An 8293-nucleotide genomic window follows, 5' to 3' on the forward strand; every position below is an offset into this window, starting at 1 on the left:
CCCCCCACACAAATGTGTTATTATGTGCTAATTGACTCAAATTGTTATGTGCTATATGCAAATTTGCTATGTGCTAGATACAAATCGATATGAATCCAAAGAAAGTCAAATTCCTTGGTTTTATAATTTTTGGAGAGGAAGTGTGCAACAACTCTCTTCCCACACAAATGTGTGGTTATGTGCTAAATGCAAAGTACTATAAGCCAAATGCAAAGTGCTATATGTCAGATTCAAAATGCTATGTGCAAAATTAAAAGTGCTTCGTGGCAAATGCAAATTGAAATGAAGAAGACAAATTCTGTTGAAGTATCCAACAAGTGCAAAGTGCTATGTACCAAATGCAAAGTGCTATGTGCTAAACTCAAATTGCTATGTGCTAGATACAAATCAATATGAACCCAAGGAAGGGTACATTCCTTGGTCTTATAATTTTTGGAGAGGAAGTGTGCCAACTCTCCCCTCACACAAATGTGTGGTTATGTGCTAAATGCAAAGTACTATAAGCCAAATGCAAAATGCTATATGCGTGATTCAAAATGCTATGTACAAAATTAAAAGTGCTTTGTGGCAAATGCAAATTGAAATGAATAAGAAGACAAATTCTATAGAAGTATTTGACAAGTGCAAAGTGCTATGTACCAAATGCAAAGTGCTACATGATAAACTTGAATTGCTATGTGCTAGATACAAATTGACATGAACCCAAAGAAGGGCACATTTTTTGGTCTTATAATTTTTGGAGAGAAAGTGTGCCAACTCTCCCTTCACACAAATGTGTGGTTATGTGCTAAATGCAAAGTACTAGAAGCCAAATGCAAAGTCCTATATGCCAGATTCAAAATGCTATGTGCAAAATTAAAATTGCTTTGTGCCAAATGCAAATTGTAATGAACCCAAAAAAGGAAACATTCCTTGGTCTTATAATTTTGGTGAGGAAGTGTGGTAACGCTCCCCCCACATGAATGTGTGGTCATGTACTAATTGCAAAGTACTATGTGTAGAGCATAAAGTGAAAAGCAAAGTGCTATGTGCCAAATTAAAATTGCTATGTGCTAATTCAAATTTTCTAAAAACAAAACGTGTGGTTATATGCTAAAATTCCAAAATTCAAATAAAACATATTCTCTGTCAATACAACTATTTGCTCAGATCTAGTTTTTTTTTTAAATTGAAAACTTCATCAGCTTTCTAGTTAGTATCTTCTACTCCATCCACTTGTGTTTCTACCATAGGCTCCCTCTGCCCACCCTCGTCCCAAGGCTGGCTTCCCCTCGATAGTGGCCACGTGGGTTGCATCATGGAAGCAAGGTTCCGAATAAAAAAACGAGGATAAATCAGGCTCACTCATTGCAACCCTTCTGTCACACCACTTTTTTGCCAATAGCTTTGTTGAGCAGTAATGTAGAGTGCTTATCAGTAGCACTGGCGCTTTGACTTTGGACCCTTAGTGTTGATGGTGGTGAAGGAGGTGTGTTATTTTTCCTTACCCTCCTCATGCGTGAATGCATCTTCTTCTAACCATTCTCTCCTTCGGGGCTTACATTGCCAAGCAGTAGAAGACATCCCGTAGGATTTGATCACAGGCAGTCAACTCAGAAGCATATGCCCTACCGCCAAAGTTGTTGTTGCTCCACTTCAAGGCCATAAGTTATAACCATCTTTTCAATAAAGGATTCCTCATACTAGCCCCTCTCGGCTTCGGCCCACGTCTTCTTGCTCAAGTTTTGCCAAGCTAATCTGCCAATAGAAACTCGTCACTCTACGAACAACGAGATTGCCACCTCTGTTCATCACTAGTGTACTTTTTTTGATGAAATTTCATAGATTGGGGCAAAATTTTGGCATCCTTAACGACTTTTGAGTGAAAATACGGCTCCAAAATTGAAAAACTTGACTAAATTGCAATTTTAGAGCCCTTTTCTGACAAGTTATTGCCAAAAATGCATTATGGTAGGCATAAGTATATGGAAAATAGTGTAAAACATCATGATACTTCATCCAAAATATGTTGGTTGTCACCAAATGTTTGACACTTATGAAAGGAGGGGCCTTGAAAAAAATTATACTATTCACTACTAACTCACCGTTGTTTCCTCCTGACAAACCTTTAGTTGCTATTGTTTGGCTTGTTTCACCCCACCTACAACCAAGGGAGAAGCATATGGATTCAAATTATGGGCAAATCATTTTCACATGTGAACACAACTAGTCTCACACTGTTCCGCCTATTGAAAATAAAGCAAGAGTCCAAAGATCCATGCATGTGGCCTCACTCTTATTATTGTTCGCCTTTTAAAAAATGCAAAGATTCCCAATGTCTTCGGAAGCAATTAGCTCATACTAGTGCTATTGCCTCTACTTTTCTAATGGTGCTTATGGTGGTGATGCTTGTGTTGGTAGAGGTGGAGAAGACATAAATGGCCCAATATACACATTGACTCATCACTAGTGCACCCAATAATTGCGTTTTCCACAACAAACTCTCTTCTAACTAGGCATCTCCTCGATCCCCCTTTGTTTGTAAAGGAAGATAAAGTAAAACAAGGGGGCATGGGTCCGCTAGCACCACCTTTAGGATTTGGGAGACAATTGGAAAAATTCTTCAACAAATAAGCATGTAACATGTGGCAAAGTATTTGAAATTAGAAACTCTTTTAGAGCGCATTCATGTATCTACAAAAAAGCATCCCTATTTACAAGGGTGGTGGAGCTTTTGAAGTAGTTCCCACACACACATCCCTAAAAATTAGAGGCGAAACGAGGTGTTAAGTGCAATTATTGACCTCCCCTGAATTCAACAGGCTTACATATAGGAGTGTGAACCGCCAATACCTACCTCACCCCAAGCCCAACCATTCCTCAAACACCTTCCAACCCTTGCCCTTTCATTGTTCCTTTAACATACCTTGATAGTGCATTCTTCAAGACTCCTTGGTAGCCCTTCATCATCGGTCTCGATTTTTGGATCACCTTCCACCTCTTGCCCTTTCATTGTTCCTTCAACCCTCCTCGAAAGTGCATTCTTCAAGCCTCGTAGATAGCCCTTTGTCACATCATTCTAGGTATGTTGTATTGCCTCTACGTTCATCTTCTCCTATACTTTCATTTCTATGTATTTCCAATCACTATGAGTAAAACACAAAGGGCCCTTCTTTCCTCATGAGCTCAACCTTGCAGACAATCCTAGTATGCCTCAATGCTCACTCCTAATTATCCATGTCTACTCCATGCTGGTTGCCAATTCCTCGCTTCGTTCCCACTATCAATACTTTCTCATTCACAAATGTCATTAAGGAAGGGTTTGAGGGGACATTTGTGTCGTACTGAATGAGAAAGTGAGAAGGCCTTTCCCATGTGGCCACCAATAAATGTCTAACTAGAACTCCTTGCATATAAAGCCCTTAGATTTATTTGTCCTAAAAGCCCACTCTAGCCTATCATAAGCTTTCTCAAAATCCAAGAGCAAGATATCTAGAGGCTGCAACTCCTCCCTAGGCCAATCCATTGCCTGGGAAAGGTGAAGGTGTTGTCCAAGATGTTGTGCTCCTGAACAAAACCAGTCCAAGTGTTGTGAATGATGTTGGATAAGTGGGATCTCAATCACAAGCTCAAGACCTCAGCTAAGATTTTATATGCAGTTAGTGATCGGTCTCCACTATTGAATGTCTAACGTGTCCCTACATTTCAGGATCAAGCAAATCCATTCTCAACTCAAGAGCTAAGGAAGTGAGCCTTAGTCAAAAATCTCCTACAATGCTAGCCAAAGTGGGGTGAGAACATGCTCCCAAAAGCTCTAAAAGAAAGTTGGGGTCAAACCGTCCTGCTAAAGGGCGCCTCTAAGGTGGGAGGGATTTAAGGGCCTCCCAGAGCTCCTCATCAGTGAGTAGTGTCTCCAACCACCTGCTCAAGGATGGTGAGACTACTATCAAGAGTTGATCCCACACCGCCTCTCAAGCTCCAAGAACCAAGGGAGACTCCTCCTTAGATTGAACAGCTATATCGACATAAGTATGCAGACATCTCAAGGACGACTCATCATCCATGTGCATCTACCCTACTCATCTCGCGATCGTTAAAGCTGTGTCCTAGCTTATCATGGCCCTATGGTATGGAAGAAAAACTAGGTGATCCAGTCTCCTTGCTATACCCATTTGGTTTTTTTCGGACCTCTATGGCCTCGAGGTCAATTCTTGTATGCTCATATTGATCACCAATCGGCCGAGACCTTAGATCCTTCTCTTCACTGAGTCTTTTTATGGATGCTAAGTCTTGTCTCAATGCTCTCTCTCAATCTCATTGAGCATATCTTTGTCTAAGGTCCTCGAACTATAGCTCCTCGTCGCTGGTCCTCTTTATTGCATTTGCCACCCACAAAGACCACCCCCACCGTCTAGTTATTACTACCAAATCTCAGCTACTACCTGTTTTACCTCCTCCTGCAAAAGTAGATAATCTGGGATGCAAAACCCTTTTTAGGGGAGTCCATAGTGGGGTTGCTCTATGTGGAGTACAATAGGGGAGTGATATGACATTATAGTGCTTGCTAGAATGCTCATGGAGCCTCCCCTGTGCATCGCCCAATCCCCAACATAAAACCTCTTGAGGTGCTCCAACCAGCCATCATGCCTCCTCTATCCGAAGGAAAAAAAGGAGGTTGCCAAGGAGCTTGGTGAACTTTGCCTCTCACCACGAGTCTCTACTACTAATCGTACAAAGATGAACTACTCCTAAGTACTCCTCTCCACTATAGGCACCTCAAAGAAAGAAGCACCCTTTACAAAGTCTAGGTTGTTGAAGTTGCCTCCAACAATCTAGAGATAACATATCGACTCCAAAAAGTACGCCGGTATTGTTTACAAGCAGATGCTTACAAGTTTAGGATCCCAATCTAGACTGGCCAACTTGGAGACCCATCCAAATTGCTCGATGAGTAATAAGCTCACCTTGGTCAAAGACCTTTGGAGCCATTGCCTGATAGACCAAAATGCAAACACCTCCACTCTTCACAACTACAGTGGGCCATACCTCTACACCTCTCTTAGAGAGCACTGGCGGCAATGATTGATGTCTGATGTTGAAAACATATGCTCTTGTATTAAAATAAAATCTACTGCCCATTCTACGATTGCCCTCTACATCTTACTGATGAAGAATCAGGTGTTATGGGTAGCTACGTGCATGATCATGAAGCCCATGCATGTTCCAACTAACCATGAGTTGGTGGGGAAGATCATCTATGAATGGGAGCCTGCACCACAACCTTGGACTTTTGTGAATTCAAAGGGCGGCTTGGAAGGAGAGTAGTCTGCATATGTGCATTGGCATACCGGCATGACAGGCTCCAAGACGACCTTTTGTGACCAAACATCATGAAGGATACATCAGCACCAACACTATTGGTGCACTACTAAAGTGTCCAGTATGTCAAGTGTGTGAGCTCCACCTTTGGCTCCAAATAGATCACTGCTACTGCCATGCCTATATCCAGCCTCTTTGCAGAAAAGACAAGCTAGAATATAGCTAAAGCTCCATAGGTGAGCCACAAATCTATCCCCTGTGGTTCCATCCACTACTCCATCATGCGGTACATCTGCTCTCCCATCATACAATCAAATAATGACAGGGTCCGCTACTCCTCTCCTATGAGGCAAAATGAAAACCCCAAAAAGGATGAGGGAGAGCCAACCATGCTAATGGATCACCGTTTTAGGACTAAACAAACGCCATCACCTCTAGAGCCAGGGGTAGGCATCCATAATATCTAGATGTTGAGATATCGAGCTCCACTCGCGATATGCCAGGGTGACTGTTGTGTATTTATGTCACCGACTTGTTAGCTGGAGATGCGGTTGGTACACCGCCCACGAATAATAGCTGGATGACAGCTATCCTTATCTACTCTAGTTTGTGGCTTAGTTAGTATGCCACCTTAGTTAGTTGAGTTTGGTTTGAGACCCACATATAGGGTTCTTCTATTTTCTTTGTACTAGAGTTCTTTTGGCTTTCACAACTAAGAAGAGGAAAACTGTTTTCAGCCTCCACCTTTGTGTGTATTCCCCCATTGTGCATGTGAGAAAGCCGCAAGTGAGACTCCTTCCCTCTCTCCCACTATCTTCACATGGTATCAGAGCCTTGTTCGTGGTAAGGAGCTCAACAAAACAAACCAAGTTCGCAGTGTCCTGGTAAGAGGACCAGTGTTGCTTTCTTTTTTCGAGTTTGGGAGCAAATCTCTGCAGGTAGCACAGCCGGAAGTGCAAGAGTGCACTGTCTCAGATTGAGACGCCCTTCGCAGTGTGGCGAGAGGGCATTATATGCTGCGGGATGGGGCAAGGCCCTTGGTGACTTTATTTTTCTGATTCGAGGTCATTTCGGGGCCCGTTTTGGAGGCGGAAGTTCTCTGCAGGCACTCAGAAAAAGGCCCTGTTTTTGCTGTGCGACCACTGTTCTGCAGGTCGGTGAAAAGTTGCCGTAGAAATTGCATCGTATGCCTGTGCGCAGAGATATTGGGAGTTGCAGAATCATCCTTATTGCCTGTTGATGCAAAATCGTCACTAGGAAGTGACTGTGTGGTCAAAAACCACTTTCATCAGGTTTGCAGATTTGCCCTTGTGAGGCAGAAGCTGTGTTTTTTGCAGTGACAGAATATTTTGCAGAGTTCTGTAATGGCGTCTGATTCTCTTTCACAGATTGTCACTGAAAAGCTTGACAAGAACAACTTCCAGGCATGGAAGTTTAGAATGACGAATTTCTTGATGGGAAAAGGCTATTGGGAGTTCATTACAGGAAATGAAGAAGAACCTGTTCTTCCTAATGTTCCCAATCAATAGGAAATGCAGGCATTCAAAGGATGGCATGAGAGAGCCAGGAAAGTTATGTACTGGCTGTCTATCAGTATTTCGGACTCCATGATTGTGCATATTCAAGATGCAAGTACGCCAAAGGAGGCATGGGATACTCTGGCAAAAATGTACATCACAAATACGCAAGCCAGGAAAATGCAGCTCAAACAGGAGTTGCACAATGTGCAGAGAGAAAATTTGAGCATAAACGACTTCCACATGAAGGTGAAGAAAATTGCAGATGCACTTGCTTCCATTGGGTCGCCAGTGGAAGATGATGATCTAGTTTCTGTGACCTTGAATGGTCTAGAAAAGGATTATGCACAGTTCCGGACATCCATTGCCGTCCGTGAAAAATTTCCAGATTTTGAAGAGTTGTTTGCTCTTCTAATTTCTGAAGAGCAGAGAAATGGTGGTGCATCTTCTTCAGCAGGAACTTCAAAAGAAACTGTCTTCTACTCAAATGCTAGCAGAGGTAGAGGCAGAGGTAGAGGAGGCCGATCTGCAGGCCGTGGTAGAAATCAGAATATGCAGCAAATGCAAGAAAACCAGTCCTATGCAGGAGGACGTGGTAACTCTAGAGGCAGGGGGAGCCAAAGAGGTCGTGGTGGATGGCAGAGAGGCCAAAATGCAAACAGCAATGTTGAATGCTACTACTGTGGTAAAATGGTGCATATGGCTAAAGACTGCTACAAAAAGCAGAATGACATTATGAATGGAAAATTGCAGCAAGGCAATTATGCATCCTCTAGTAGATAGGGTGATGACAAAAATGAGCATTTGTTTATGGTGCAGCATATGATAAATTCTGTGACAAGTGCAGAAGAAAGCAATGATGTGTGGTATGTTGACTCAGGTGCGTCAAACCACATGACAGGTCATGCTGAATGGATGCAGGATGCAAGGAAAATGGAAAAACCAGGATTTGTGGAGACTGGTGATGATACTACACATCCTATTGTGCAGATTGGAAAAATTCCTTTGTCTATGCAGGATGGGAAAAAGAAATACTTGTCTGATGTATTTCATGTCCCGAACATCACCAAGAACCTGGTTTCTATTGGTCAGATGGTTGAGCAGGGCTTGCAGGTTAGATTTAATTCTCATGGATGCTTTGTTGAGGATATGAAAAATAATGGTCGCTTGATAACAAAAGGAAAGAAGAAGGGCAGGATGTTTACGTTGGATGCGGACATGCCTGAATTGAGTGTAGCAATGTTTGCACATGGGACCGGTGTAGTTGCAGATATTGATATCTGGCACAAACACATTGGTCATGTTAATATACAACGACTTAAATCAATGCAAGCCCAAAATATTGTTGCAGGATTGCCTAAAAACAAGGTTACAGAAATGCACAAGGTTTGTGAAGCCTGTCAATTTGGGAAACAGGAAAGGAAACCTTTTCCTAGGCATGTTCAAGAGAGTAAAAAGCCATTGGAATTAATCCACTC

This window comes from Dipteris shenzhenensis, chromosome 29 (assembly GCF_047967505.1).
Source record: "Dipteris shenzhenensis isolate YYH24624 ecotype China chromosome 29, Dip_SZ_1.0, whole genome shotgun sequence".
In the NCBI taxonomy this organism is placed as follows: Eukaryota; Viridiplantae; Streptophyta; class Polypodiopsida; order Gleicheniales; family Dipteridaceae; genus Dipteris; species Dipteris shenzhenensis.